This window comes from Rhincodon typus, chromosome 15 (genome assembly GCF_021869965.1).
Source record: "Rhincodon typus isolate 14 chromosome 15, sRhiTyp1.1, whole genome shotgun sequence".
NCBI classification, from domain to species: domain Eukaryota; kingdom Metazoa; phylum Chordata; class Chondrichthyes; order Orectolobiformes; family Rhincodontidae; genus Rhincodon; species Rhincodon typus.
Genome location: NC_063346.1, coordinates 43,594,602 through 43,610,311, shown reverse-complemented (window position 1 = coordinate 43,610,311; position 15,710 = coordinate 43,594,602). Strand labels below are relative to the sequence as shown.

The 15,710-nt window shown below is 41.7% G+C and overlaps 1 long non-coding RNA gene across 2 annotated transcripts; it reads left to right on the top strand.

The window, feature by feature from the left end:
* Positions 1 to 2,067: 2,067 nt before the first annotated feature.
* Positions 2,068 to 8,858, top strand: LOC109930060. Of its 2 annotated transcripts, none has more exons than XR_007263829.1 (3): positions 2,068 to 2,316; positions 7,668 to 7,869; positions 8,738 to 8,858. It is a non-coding gene; the product is annotated as an uncharacterized LOC109930060 (long non-coding RNA). The 2 variants fall into 2 exon arrangements; XR_007263828.1 differs by having other exon boundaries at positions 2,068 to 2,378.
* The last annotated feature ends 6,852 nt before the right edge of the window (positions 8,859 to 15,710 follow it).

Here is a 15,710-nt window from a genome sequence, read left to right as displayed (position 1 = left end):
TCAGCAGTCTTTCAGTGTACAGTGATGAAGATGATGCCTGGCACATCTCCCATCAGAAGTATAAGTGAATGTCCTGTTTTTGAGCATTTTGTGGCCATGTAATGCCAAAAGGTGGCAGAGGGTTAGGTTGGGGAGTACAGAGTCCAATTAGTCACAATTATCTTTATGTAACAGGTGGACAAGATTTCTAGGTCAGGTTTGTAAGGGTTGATGAGAGATACTCCAATATCTGTATTTTCTGTTCAACTGCTGATGTTCAATGGCAGGCTCATTGCTGAGAACCATTTGCTTATGCTTGCACACATCCAAGCTATTTGCCAAAATTTAATGTATTTTGCAGAGACTTCATGATTTGTAGGTCATCTTACTTTGGAAGCAGATCTCTTGTGTTCCGAAAGCTTAGGGCTGCAATGGTGGTAGATATTGTGCTGGGCCTACAGCCAATATATAGCTGGTTAGCACAACCAGTTCCTCATTCTGACCTGTGTTCTTCCTTAAACTCACCATCTACAACCTGCAGAGTGTATGCAGCTTTGTGGTGCTGCATTTTCAATGGACTCTCCGTGCTTCCAACTCCCCAAATTGGAGAAGGACAAAATATGGGACAAGGTCTCCCCAATTACAACCTTCACTGAAAGAGGCTGTCAGTTTAGTTTGTGAAATTATGTCTGTCTCTGTGCAAAAACTCAAGACAAATTGACATCAGTGAACAACATACTTCTGCTCCCACTCACTGAACCTCTCCTGATCTATGCCTTCGAAGAAACTTAATGAGAAATTAATCAACCTGCCCACAATAAGACTCGCTACAGCTGTAATGGACAAAAAAATTGACATCAGTGCTAATGAGTCAGATGAAATATTTGAATCAAATTAGGGAAATTCTTATTGAAACAAGATTACCACAATTTGTTTATCACAGAAACGTACACACATGCAAATGTGGAAATGTAAATGAACACAAAAACAGAGGGGAATTCTAATTCTCTCGCAATGCTGTCTTTGTATTGAAAATTTTAAAACAATGCAGTTTATGGGGTAAATATCTTGTGAGTGTTAGTGCGCAATATATCTCAATGCACACTTCATAAGCAATCTTCATCAGGAGTTTACACAAAAGATAATTAAGCGGATGGATAAACAGGTTGAACCAGAACATGTTTTGTAATAATGTGTAATAATTTTATTATCTTTAATAGTTTTGAAAATAAATGGTTCAATTTGTGTCTGCTTCTTTATAGTTTATAGATTGTTACTATGCATTATAGTTTAGGTGCTGTCAAATCTAACTTCTCTTTAAAGTTATCCAAACCCCTCCCATTTTCTCTCCTGGTATTTTGAAGTTTCTGTGGCTGTGGGGATTTGCTTTGATTTGATTTTATTATTGTCACATATAGTGCAATGCAGTGAAACATATTGTGTTGCGTGCTATCCAGGCATACCTAAGTACACCAGGGTAATAGAACAGAATGAGTAATACAGTGTTACAGCTCCAGAGAAGGTGTAGAGAAAGATCAACTTCAATAATGAGAAGTCTGTTCAAAAGTCTGACTACAGTAGGGAAGAAGCTGTTCTTGAATCTGTTGGTACGTTGTTTTTAAACTTCTGTATCTTCTGCCCAATGGAAGAGGGTGGAAAGAAGTATAACTGGGGTGGGAGGGCTCTTTGATTATGTTGGCCGCTTTCCCCAGGTGACTGGAAGTATAGATGGAGACAATGGAAGGAAGGCTGGTCTTTGTGATGGACTGGGCTGGTACACCACTCGAATTTCTTGCAGTGTTATGCAGAGCACATACCAGGCTGTAATGCTCTGGGATAGGATACTTTCTAAGGTACTTTATAAAAATTGGCAAGTGGTTCTGCAGTCACCGATATCCGACGATCCTCTGTGCTTTACAAATGTTGATCATTCTTTACAGTGTGGCCTTAGATGTTGAATGTAGTTGGTGGGGAACTTTACGGTCAAGCCTGTTCCTGTGGTTCAATCTCATTTCACTAACATTCCCAATCCAGCAGGATTCTCAGATAAGGATGAAGCACTGTGATGAATGCTTTTTTTTGTCAAGGGCTTGGAGCTAATTCTTGGCAGTCCAACTTATCTTCAATGAACTGTCCAGGGCGCTTCTCTTGAGGTCCTCAGACTATTGGTGTTAACACATTAGAGGCATTGCTGCAACGAGTCCTGCTTCGGGGCTGAGCTGAGTGATGTCAGTGGAAATGTAGGCGTTATACACTGCAGAAACTTGTCCTGCGGGGCCCCGGGGATCACAGTGTCACAGAGAACTGCCAGTGGACAGGAGCAGCGCCTGGGGGAAGGTGAGAGAGAAGTGGTCAGCCCTGTGCTAGTGTGTGAGCGGGACGGCTACAGAGGGGGCAGTGTAAGTGTACCTGACCATATCTTTGTCAAAGCGCGGCGCTGTCTTTAAAGTGACTGTTTCAGGCTCTAACGCTGCTCTCTGCCAAGGGACGCCTTTATTACCTATGGAACAATAGTGGTTGGAGAATAACTCGCAAACGAGGTGCAAATAGTTTAACGAAGCTCTGCTACCCCGAAACCAGAAAGAGTTTAAAGTTTATGCCTCCTTTTCTCTTCCTGTCAGAGAACATCTTGTGGAGCTGCTTTATCCATACTGTCCATTGCTATGTTATGTTAGAAACAGCGCTGGAACTTTGAACGGGACAAAATAGTGTAAAAACTCAGACGAGCCGGCTGCTCTGTTGCCAACTCAGTTACATTTGTGAGTTCACTGTCCCATTGCAAGATCCGAGCACAAAGTCCGGGCAGGCACTGCTGGCCAACGCGGGGGTGCATTGTTTTGGGTGAGACATTAAAGCAGAACTGTGCATCTTTCTCGGAAAGATTCTATGGTTCTGCTTTAAAATAAAACATAGGAGCTTAACTTAAAAAAAGGTCTGGGATGTGAGTGTCGCTGGCAATGCCAATATTTGTAACCCATCTCACTTTGCCCGTCAGAAGGTAGTGGGGCAGGTACAGCTATAGTGTGCAATTAGGGAGGGAGTTCCAGGGTTCTGAACCAGCCACAATGAACGTACTATGTGATGGCTTGAAAAGGAACTTGCTCTTACCATGCTGTTCCCATGCATCTGCTGCTCTTATCCCAAAGTGTGCGGATTTGGAAGGTGCCGCTGAGGGAATTTTGGAGAGTTGTTGCAGTGCATCTTGTGTACAACACACACTGTGCGTCGCTCGTGGAGAGAATAAATGTTTTAAGTGTAGGTGAGTGCCATGCTGATTGAGGAGGCTGCCTTATACTAGATCATGTCGATCCTTGATCGTTGGAGCTACACTCATCCAGGCAAATGGAAAGTACAGAGGAACATGGGCCAAATGCTGACAAATGGGACTGGGTCAGATTGGGCAGTCTGGTCGGTGTGGCCGAGTTGGACCGAAGGGTCTGTTACCGTGCTGTATGGCTGAGTCCTGGCTTGCTCCTTGTAGAAGGTGGACAGGCTCTGGGGAAGCAAGAAGTGAGTTATCCACTGCATGGTTCCCAGCCTCCGATCTGCTCTTGTAGCCACAAACTGGTTTCTCTAGTTAAGTTTCTATTCAATGACAACTCCCACAGAATAATCGGAGATTCAACAATGGCAGTGCTGTTGAAATCAAGACAAGAAGGTTAAATTCTCTCCTGCCGGAGATAGTAATTGCTCGGTATTTTGGTACTGTGAATGTTATTTGTTACATGTCAGTCTAAGCCTGAGTGCTGCCCAGATCTTGCTACTTCAGGTTCTGAGAATAGCAAATGGTGCTGAGCGTCGTGAAATCATCAGCAAAACACCCACATTTCTGATCTTATGTTTGAGGGAACGTCGATGTTGAAGCAGCTTTTGATGGTTGGGTTTAGGACACTACCCTAAGGAACTCCTGCAGAAATATCCTAGGCGTGAAATCGCTGACAGGCTGAAGTATTTTCACATGCGCTGGATATTATTCCGAGCAGCGGAGAGTTTTCTTTCCAAGCTCCCATTGAGTGTAAATTTTCCAGGGCCCCTTGATGCCACACTCCATCAATTGCTGCTTTGAAGTCAAGGATAGTCAATCTCACCTGACCTCTGGAATTCTGCTGTTTTGTTCATGTTTGAACCAAGGCTGTGATGAGATCAGGAGCTGAGTGGCTGTGGTGGAACACAGGCTGAGCAGCTTATTACTATTTCAGTACTGTTTGATTGTGATATTGATGACACTTTCCATCATAGTGTTGAGGTTTGGGAATAACTGGTTGAATGCTAATTGGATTTTTCCTGCCTTTTTGTTGACAGGACATGCCTGGTTTTCAGGTGGATGCCAGAGTTCTGGCTGTACTAGAACAGATTGGCAAAGGGCACTGCTAATTGTGAGTCTTCAGTATAGCTCCCTGAAAGTTGTTACAGCCCCAGCCTTTGCTGTAATGAGTTTCTTCTGCTGCTTTTACATATCATATGGAGTGAATTAACTTGGTTGAAGAATGGCATTTAAATGAAGAAGTTGGATGTGAATATAGGAGGCATGGTTAGTAAGTTTGGGGATAACACCAAAATTGGAGGTGTAGTGGACAGTGAATAAGGTTACTTCGGAGTAAAACAGGACCTTGATCAGATGGACAGATGGGCCAAGGAGTGGCAGATGGAGTTTAAGTTAGATAAACGTGAGATGCTGCATTTTAGTAAGGCAAATCAGAGCAGGCCCTATACACTTGATGGTAAGGTCCTGAGGAGTGTTGCTGAACAAAGAGACTATGGAATGCAGATTCATAGTTCCTTGAAAGTGGAGTTGTAGGTAAACAGGGTAGTGAAGAAGGCGTTTGGTATGCTTCTCTTTATTGGTCACTGTATTGAGTATAGAAATTGGGATGTCATGTTGCAGCTGTACGGGACATTGATTAGGCCACTTTTGGAAAACTATGTTCAGTTCTGGTCTCCCTGCTATAGGAAAGATGTTGTTAAACTTGAAAGGGCGCAGAAAAGATTTACAAGGGTGTTGTCAGGGTTGGAGGGTTTGAGCTAAAGGGAGAGGCTGAATAGGCTGAGGCTATTTTCCCTGGAGCATCGGAGACTGAGGGGTGACCTTATAGAAGTTTATAATATCATGATGGACATGGATAGTATGAATAGCCAAGATCTTTTCCCCAGGGTAGAGAAGTCCAAAACTAGAGGGCATAGGTTTAAGGTGAGAAGATTTAAAAGGGACCTAAGGGGCAACTTCTTTCATACTGAGGGTGGTGCATGTATGGAATGAGCCGCCAGAGGAGGTGGTGGAGGCTGGTACGATTATGACATTTAAAAGGCATCTGGATGGGTATATAAATAGGAAGGTTTTAGAGGGATATGGGCCAAACATTGGCAAATGGGACTAGATTAATTTAGGATTCCTGGTCAGCATGGATGAGTCAGACTGAAGGGTCTGTTTTCATGTTGTATAACTCTAGGACTCAATGACTGTATGGTGTCTGGTATGCTGTCAATCCCAGGATGTGGCTAAAATAGAAGGTGGTTGCCAATGATTCAGACTTATTTTTTGCACTATGCTTCGCTCCCCCATCATTGATGATGGGGATGTTGTTATGGCAAGACTGCATTTGGTTACAGGATTGCTTAGCTCGCTGTTGCATGTTGTTTCTGCGATTTAGCACATTTGTTGTCTCGTGTTGTGACTTCCCCAGATGGACAACACATTTTGAACTCTGCCTGGTGTTGCTCCTGGCATGCACTTCTGCACACCACATTGAACAAGAGTTGATGTGTTGTTGATCAGAAGGGTAGATTGTGAAGTGTGCCAGGGCACAAGACTACAAGTTGTGATTGAATACAGTTCTGTTGCTGTTTATTGCTCATTGTGCCTTGTTGGTGCTTAGTTCTAAACTGCTGAGTCTGTTCAAAATCTATCCTATCTAGCTTATTGGTAATTGCCACACAACATAATGGAGGCTACCCTCAATGTGTATTTCTCTCGATCTATTTAGAAAGGGCATCTGGGAATCTTTGGGTCAGCATGGACAGGTGGGCCAAATGCTCCCCTTCTGTGCTGTATCATATTTCTATGGTTTCTGTGGTTCGATGTAGATGGGGCTTTCTTTCGAGAAGGACTGTGTGCTGACCATACCTGTCAATACTGTCATGAACAGACCCCTCTGTGGCAGGGAGCTAGGTGAGGATGAAGTCTAGCTGTTTTCTCCTTTCACTAGTTCCCTCATCACCTGCTGTAGGCCTGGTCAGAAAAATAATGCTGTTCATGACTTGGCCACATGATCAGTGATGTGCTGAGCTACTCTTGGTGGTGGCTATTGAAGTGCCTTACCCATAGTACATTATATGCCTTTGCTGCTGTCAATTCCTCTTCTAACACTGAGGAAAAAAATACGTTAAAAAATGTCACACTTTGAATGTACCAGAACCCCATTTTGACGTATGCTAAATGAGTTGGATCAGTCTGTGTAACTCACAAGGATTTTCCTGCTGGGAAAAGGGGCTCAGTATGGAGGAGCATGAAGATCATTGACCACAAGTTTCTTTTGCCATTCTTTGACCTGTTACCATGGTGCTTTATGGATCTGGAGTCAATATTGAGGGAAATTGCTTGCCGACTGTATATCACTGTACTGCCACCTTTGGTGGGTCTGTCCTGTCGGTGGAATAGGATGTACCCTGTAGCGGTGATGATAGTGTCTGGCACATTTATAAAGTACGATGCTATGAGTATGGCTATGTCAAAGTGTTACTTGACTAGTCTGTGGTTCAGCTTTCCCAATTTTGGCAGAAGCCCCCCAGATATTTATAAGGAGAGCCCTGCCGTGTTGACTGGGCCAATGTTTCATTGCCATTTCAGCTGCAGAGACGTCCTTTCTAAATTTTTGGTCACATTTTGGTATAACTGAATAGCCTGCCCCAGACCATTTTGAAGGGCAGTTAAGAATCAACCACAGTGCTGTTGTTCTGGAGCAACTTGTTGAATAATTCAGGTAAGGGCATGAATTTTCTTCTCCAAAGGACCTTAGTGAACCAGGTGCATTTTTTTTCTGGATAATGATGCCTTAAAATTAAAATCCAGATTTGTTAATTCATTAAACTTAAAATGTCACCAGTTACTGCAATGGTTCTGAATTCATTTCGTAGGTGTATTCACCTGAGTTTCTGGATTGCTACTCCAGTAAAATTATCACTATTCCACTGTTTCCCCTATGATGTTTCCAGTGTTCTGTCTAACATTTATCCCTTAAAGAACATTGCTAAAAGTACAATGATATGGCAATTTTTTTTTTCCTGTGGGATGTTGCAGTGTGTGATTTGTCTGTATTGTTTCCAACATTACAACAGTGACTGTACAGTGTAAGATTTTATTCACTCTAAAGTGCTTTGAGTCTTGAACAGAACTTGATAAATGTAAGTTTTTCTCCATTCTTCTCTATGGAACTGCACTTGAGTAAGCTGCACTTTAGATAGCATGAAGCAGAAACATCTTTATTGCCCGTCATCCACTGTTTAGTTGGATTCTTCTGGAAACTCTATTTTCAATCTTCTCTCCTCCCCGACCACCCAAACACAAATACATTCACTCACCCTTCAACAAGAAAGAAAAGCAACTCTTTCCAACAGCTTCAGTGCAGCAACTGTCTCAGAATGAATGAGTTTTGGAACAGATTTAATTCCGCGTTTGTCTTGTTTTCTCCTAGCCGCTTATTGGGTCGATTGTTGTACAGAGTGCTATTTATCGTATCTCCACAATTCTGAGAGAAATATTGTTTCCGACAAGATGGGTTTCTGGGTACCATACTACATAGTTTTGTTTCCACTCTTACTACTTTCCACCAGATTGGTGGCCCAAAGAAACAAAGAAGTAATTGAAATCATGGAATCTGCGCCTTTAATCGATGGGTATGTTCACTATATTTACCTTCCTTCCTTCCTCCATATTCATTGTTTGGAAAACTAAGTTTACTGCACTGTAAAATATTTAGAAATGAGAAACAAATTGAAATGTCACAACAGAGCTTGTTAAAACTAAACAAAATAGGTAGTAATAATAACAGAAAGGAATTCAGGCTGAAACCAGTAACGAGGGGTAGAAGTAAGCAGTGCGCTTGGCAAGTAATGGAGTCTATTTGAGGCTGGAAGTTCAACTGAAGCATCAAGCTTGAATAATCTGCTTCGTTCCAGTAGTGACCAATGAAAGTCAGTGGATAAGGAATAGATTTCATAGCAAGCATCGAACGCACTGAATTTGATCTTCCCAGGGTTTAGTTGAACAAAATTTATAACTGCAAGCAGTGGCAGACCAGAGTGTGAGGAATCAATAGTGGTGGAGAGGGTTGAAAGATTGCAAACTTTGGGTTGAAAGATAGCGAACTTGAGTGTTGTCAGAGTAAGTGCAAAAGACTGATACTGTCCTTTTGGATGATGTTGCGAATGCAGATGAGAAATTGGAGGGACCCAAGGAAAAATCCTTTGGGTACAAGGAGGATTGGTGCAGGGGTAATTTGGACCCTTTTGCAGGTTGTTGTCTGGCTACAGCTAGTCAGATAGGAATGGAATGAGATAAGATCAACAACGAATGATCAACATGTGAGGTATGCTTCTGAAATGAAGTCAAAATCATTATTTAAGAAATGGTTGTTTTCAATGATGGGAGACTGTAAGTTGGATGAACAAATATTGATAAAATAATGTTTACCAGAAATAAAATAACTGAACTTCCACAGATAGCATTTTGAAGAAGCTGATAATCATTTGTTATTGCTCTTAGCCACAATGATTTAGCACTACAACTGAGAAGACACTTTAACAACAACCTGACTGCAGTTGACTTGAAAACTTTGAACAAGACATATACAAATATTAACAAACTAAAAGAAGGAAATGTAGGAGCCCAGGTATTTTTCTCAATTTTCTTCATCTATTTTCCTTTCATTGCTCGTTCCTTCACTTCCCTCCCTATCTCATGTCAACCCTCTGAGCCACATTCCATCCTGACTTGGATTATGTATGGCTGTACCTTTAGTGTTGCTGAATCAGAATCATGGAACTTCCTCCCTAACACCATTGTTGGTATATGTACATCAAATGGACTATAGTGGCTCAAGAATGCAGCTCACCCGCACCTTCTCAAGGGTAATTTGGGATGGAGAAACAAATGCTGACTCAGCCAGAGATGTTCACATCCCATGAATGAATAGAAAAAAAACCTTGTCTAGAACCAAAATGCCTAGTACATTCTGCAAGGTGTGAATTATGGAGAGCATGAAGTGGCTGGTAGAGTACATTGAACTTTCGTAATGAGCAACAATTTTATCATTTCAAATTAACAAGTGCTTTAGTTGGATATTGCAGCTTTAGGCCATGACCTGGCCAAAGCCATTTTATGCTTGTCTCCATATACTGGCATACTGCATGCTGGGAATTTATTTTCACAATTATTTCATAGCATATGGGTGTCACTGGCCATTTATTGGTATCCTCTAATTTCTTCAAGACGGTGGTGATGAACTGCCTTCTCGAATGCAACTAAATGGCTTGCTAGGTCTTTCACAGGGCAGTTAAGAAGTTGCAATGGTGATTATCTTAAACCCTCAGTTGATTGGTTAACTGCAATCTTTGAAAAGAGGCGCAGATCTGAATGTCTGGCCAACCATAGCCAATTTCATCCTGTTAAAAGTAATATCCATGTCAGGCATCAAGAAATTAAAAGTCTCAAAATGTTTTCTGCCTGTGTTCATCTTGCTCATTCAGTATTCCTTCAAAATATGGATATAGACAGTAATGTTTCCATATCAGCCTGATATTTTCACCATTCTAGCTAAACTTGTGACCTCTCTGAGTGAGACTGGTCCATTTAATTCTAACTCATTTGCAGTTTTAGGCTGCAGGTTTCGCACACTGTTGGCCTCCGTATACATTTTAGTTAAGTTTTGGAGACGAGATAAAAAGGTGACAGAAAGCAATCAGGGTAATTTATTTGACATTAATCTATAACAAACCATGATAAGACAGACAATAGTTCATAGGTCTCTAAAGGGTTTATTTCCTGCTTTGATTGTAGGCAGTGGAGTGTACTGGAATCATCATGAGATCACTTGTGTATATCTTCACACTGCTGTTAGACTGCCCTTTTGTAATGGACTCCTTCTCTAACACAGCTAGGGATTTTGTTACTGTCCTTTTTATACTCTTTCCAGTGCCTTGGTTTTCTTAGTGTTATGTGATTGTACATGGTGTGATTTATGCTGGTCTATTCCAGGGCTGATGTGACACATGCAATCTCTCAGTTTAGATCAGTTTGATTTTCTTTTGCAGTTAGATGGATCATTCTTTTAAGCCAGCACAAGGAATTTCAGGTAGATATAAGGTTTTCAGTCAAAAAGTTACCCAAAGTTTAATGCCCAAAATATAAAATCTAATATTTAGGTACTGTCCCCACAGAACTGAGGCACATTCAAATATCTTTTTCTTATATGGTTCCTTTATTAATTTAAGCTGTCTTCCTGTGTCAGCAGTCCTAGGTATCCAAAAGTTATATTTCAAGCAAAGTCCCATTGCTTCTTGATAACACAATTAAAATTTGGGGTTAACAAAATGTAATCATACTTTAATTCATAGAATCCCTACAGTGCAGAAAGAGGCCTTTCAGCCCATTGTGTCTGCACCAATCCTCTGAAGACCATCCCATCCAGATGCAGCCCGCTACCCTATTGCTGTAACCCCGTATTTATCATGGCTAACCTGCTTAGCCTAGAAATCGTTGGACTATGGGAGGAAACCAGACCACCCAGAGGAAACCCACACAGACATAGGGTGAACATGTAAATTCCACACAGACAGTCACCCAAGGCTGGAATCAAACCTGGGTCCCTGGTGCTAATCATTGAGCCACTGTGTCACCCAAGCTCTTTAGGAAGACATGAGCAGTTTAAAACGCATGAGATTAATGTCTTGTCGACCCTTACTGGTCTCATACTTGGTTAATGAAATTTTAACATGATTCTCAATGGTTACAAAATGAAATGTTAACACAATAAAGTGTTAACTATAATTGAACGTAATCCCATTAGATGTTAACACTGTTAGTGCAATTGAAGAACCAGCATAATTTCCTTACAGTATTTAAAATCACTTTAATTAGGGCCTTTATACTTAACAGAAAGTAAAAGGACAATAGGCATGTCACTCTAGCCAATTCGTTCCCTAATTGACATCTGTTATGCCATCAGCTTACATCGCACAGGCCTATGCAACATGAACCTTTTATATTCTTAAATGAACATCCATAATAATTACACAAGAACAGTAGTAAGTAGGAGAATTAAAAGAAACTCAACAGAAGATTAAAATAGATGGTATCACATTGGACCAAGCAGATAATTTTCTCTATGTCTGTTTATAGAATATAGTAGATATGATGGAGAAGTTCGAAAGGATAGAGATAGCCACAAGTAATTTTATTAAGGTGAAGACCAAGCTAACAACAAAGAAACTCAAGTTTGTAAAAAGATATAAAACTCAAAATACTACTTTCTGTCTTTTAGGCATATGCCTTGGAATTAAAAATTAAAGATCTGTGGAAGAAAATAAAACCGTGTGAATGCTAAGACTTAGGCTAAAAGTTCCATATATACACTTTAAGACCAATGAAAAGACACTCTAAATGAAATAGAACTCAAAAAAATGAGATCCAGAAAACAAAGTGTCAGTAATTTGGCCATTTCGTTGGAGTAAAACAGATACAGAGATATCTTCTAGAGGGCAAAGTGGAGGTGAGCAGAAAGAGAGCTCAACCTAGACATTGTCAGATGATGGATGTTACAGGGTGGTTGCAGATGAGTAACTTGTCTTGTGAAAATGGCTCAAGACAGATAGTTGCAACATACATGACAGATCTACAGGGAGGAAGGAATAGCTGCAAGTAGCAGCAGCATCTCACTGTGAATCATTCTAAGTACACACATTACTAAGTGAAACACATTTTAGTTTTTTATTCACCAATTGCAAAAGAAACATTGAGTTTTAATTAGCATTTATTTAAGATGGAAATGAGGACTCAAGCAAAATGTTGTGCTGATGTTTTACAAATGGATTTAGAGTTTTGAGTAAAAGTGTGAATGGAAATTATAAAAGAAATTTTACATCAGTTTAATTGACCATTCTTATCAATCTTTATTCTGAATATAAAAAGTAAGAGCAGAAGTAGTCTATTCAGCCCTTTGAATCCCATTCCAATAAGATCATGGTTGATCTATTTCAACTTCACATTGCTGCAATATCTTAATTTTCTTAATAGCCAAAAAAAAACTATTGATCAGTCTCAAGAAAATACTAAAAGCAGTTTTCCATTTTTGGTAAATCTTAAGCTAACTGACCAGATCCGTCTTTCTGTCATGTGTAGCCTCATGCGTTCCCATAAGGTCAGCTGGTATCCCTGGCTTGGCTCAGTAAGTTTACCTAGATAGCAGCTAAGCTGTATGGATCAAAAAGTTGTTTCAGAGAGAATAGGAACTGCAGATGCTGGAGAATCTGAGATAACAAGGTGTAGAGCTGGATTAACACAGCAGGCCAAGCAGCATCAGAGGAGCAAGAAGGCTGATGTTTCGGCCCTAGACCCTTCTTCAGAAATGGGGGAGGGGAAGGGGATTCTGAAATAAATAGGGAGAGAGGGGAAGGTGGATAGAAGATGGATAGAGGAGAAGATAGGTGGAGAGGAGACAGACAGGCCAAAGAGGCGGGGATGGAGCCAGTAAAGGTGAGTGTAGGTGGGGAGCTAGGGAGGCAACCACCTAGCAACCGATATCCATTTCAAGCCCACTGACTCCCACAGCTACCTACAATACACCTCCTCCCAAACACCTTCCTGCAAAAATGCCATCCCCTATTCCCAATTCCTTCGCCTCCGCCACATCTGCTCCCAGGATGAGGCATTCCACTCCCGTACATCTCAGATGTCCTCGTTTTTCAAGGACCGCAACATTCCCCCCTCAGTGGTCGAGAGCGCCCTCGACCGTGTCTCCCGCATTTCCCGCAACTCATCCTTCACACCCCCTCCCTGCAGTAACAACCAAAACAGAATCCCCCTCTTCCTCACGTATCATCCCACCAACCTCCGGATCCAACGCATCATCCTCCGACACTTCCGCCATCTGCAATCCGACCCCACCACCAAAGACATCTTTCCCTCCCCACCTTATCTGCTTTCCGGACGGACCACGCTCTCCGTCTGCTTGTCTGCTCCACACTCCCCTCCAGCCCCACTACATCCGGCACTTTTCCCTGCAACCGCAGGAAGTGCTACACCTGCCCCGACGCCTCTCCCCTCACCCCCATCCCATGCCCCAAGAAGACTTTCCACATCAAGCAGATGTTCACCTGCACATCTGCCAATGTGGTATACTGCATCCGCTGTACCCGGTGTGGCTTCCTCTACATCGGGGAAACCAAGCGGAGGCTTGGGGACCGCTTTGCAGAACACCTACGCTAGGTTTGCACTAAACAACTGCACCTCCCAGTTGCGAACCACTTCAACTCCCCCTCCCATTCCTCAGATGACATGTCCATCCTGGGTCTCCTGCAGTGCCACAACGATGCTACCCGAAGGTTGCAGGAACAGCAACTGATATTCCGCTTGGGAACCCTGCAGCCCAATGGTATCAATGTGGACTTCACAAGATTCAAAATCTCCCCTCCCCCAACCCCATCCCAAAACCAGCCTAGCTCATCCCCGCCTCCCTAACCTGTCCATCCTCCCTGGACCAACCTATCCCCTCCCTAACTCCCCACCTACACTCACCTTTACTGGCTCCATCCCCGCCTCTTTGGCCTGTCTGTCTCCTCTCCACCTATCTTCTCCTCTATCCATCTTCTATCCGCCTCCCCCTCTCCCCCTATTTATTTCAGAATCCCTTTCCCCTCCCCCATTTCTGAAGAAGGGTCTAGGCCTGGCTTTCCTGCTCCTCTGATGCTGCTTGGCCTGCTGTGTTCATCCAGCTCTACACTTGGATCAAAAAGTGCCCAGTTTGAACTGAATTAAACTGACTGTCACTAATTATGGTGGGGCAGTGCTCCAATCTGCCATGGTGCCCCTGGGGCTGATGGGAGAAATTTAACCAAGGTCACGTCTAGTTGCTATTTTGGACCTGTGCCTAGATTCATTGGTGCAGGCATTGGAAAAGCAAAGGATTACGTTTAGCTCACATGCTTTCCTGAGAATACAACTTCCAGTTATCGAGACTCATGCATGAAGATTGGGCACTTGGTGAATTAAGAGCAATTTGGCCAAAGTCTGTGGAACAACAGTACAACAGTAATTAATACTTCATGAGGGATGGGCAATTGATTATTGGAAGTGGAAAATGGCAAAATGGAAACAAAATTATATACTTAAAATTATCTATAAGAAAGTTACAGAATGAGAAATGGCAGTTCAATCCTTCAGCAGGTTTGGTAGGATCTGTGGATAAAGAAGCAGAGTTAACTTTTCAAGACTGGTCTTTTCAAGAATGAGAAGTTCTTAAGAGTTATACCAGACTCAAAATGTTAACTTTATTTCCCTTCTCTTCAAATGCTGCCAGACCTGCTGAGATTTTTCCAGCATTCTCTGTGTTTGTTTCAGATTTCTAGCATCAGCTGTAATTTGCTTCAATGCAACCTCACCTTTGATGTGATCTTCTCGCAAAAAGTTCAATATATAAACTTTCTGATTTTGAAAGATAATTGTCAGACATCTATGTGCTTATCAGATCTCCTGTCTCAACAATTTAATGTTGACATTTCTCTTCTGTCTCACAGCACAAGTGTATAACCATCAATCTTGTTACCAATGAGATATTTATCAAAAATAAACAACAGAAAAAGAAGTGGTTAGCAGTTCAGTCATTATCTGAGAAAACAAAGTCTTTTTATGTTGTGGAGCTAGGCTTTTAAAACAGGAGAAATAAAAGCTAAACAGGAATAGAAAATGCAATGATAAACAGGGATATGAGGAACACAATATATTATGATTCCAATCATAATACTGGACAAGACAGATCCCAGACATGACCCGGTTCAATAGGCTATTTTCTTTTGAGTTAATGTAGTGGTCAGGGAATGAAACATATTCACTGGAGGCTGCAGTTCTTCTTAAACATCCAGGAGTTTACTACACAAAGAAATAAAAACAAGATAAACAAACCAAGTTAACCAGGTATAGAGCACAAAAGAATATAAAATGTCAAATAAAACAAAGTTTCAAACTATTCCCTAATTCCATTACTTCACAGCAATTTGATAGCAGAAAAGTGTCTTGCATTGCAAAAACTTGCAAGTTTGACATTGCTGAATAACCCAGTTCTTTCCTGTGAAGTCAGCTTACATGAATATGCACAAAATTGAGAACCTAGACATTCTCAGTGTTTTATTAACCAGCAGATGACCGACCAGATATTCTTGGTCTGCAAGTCGCATGAGCTGATATTTTCTTCCAAGGTAATGGTGCTCTCCTTGAAGTGTTCTGTACTCTTTTAAGATAGAAACTATATTTGCTTCTGACCCTAGTCATTCTCTGAACTGCCTAAAACTTTCAATCTATGAATTTTCTAAGCCAAAATCAATCCTTGATTATCCTGACCTGAAAACAAACGGATAGTCGTCGATTGAATCAGAGATAGTAGGAACTGCAGATGCTGGAGAATCCGAGACAACAAGGTGCAGGGCTGGATGAACACAGCAGGCCAAGCAGCATCATAGGAGCAGAT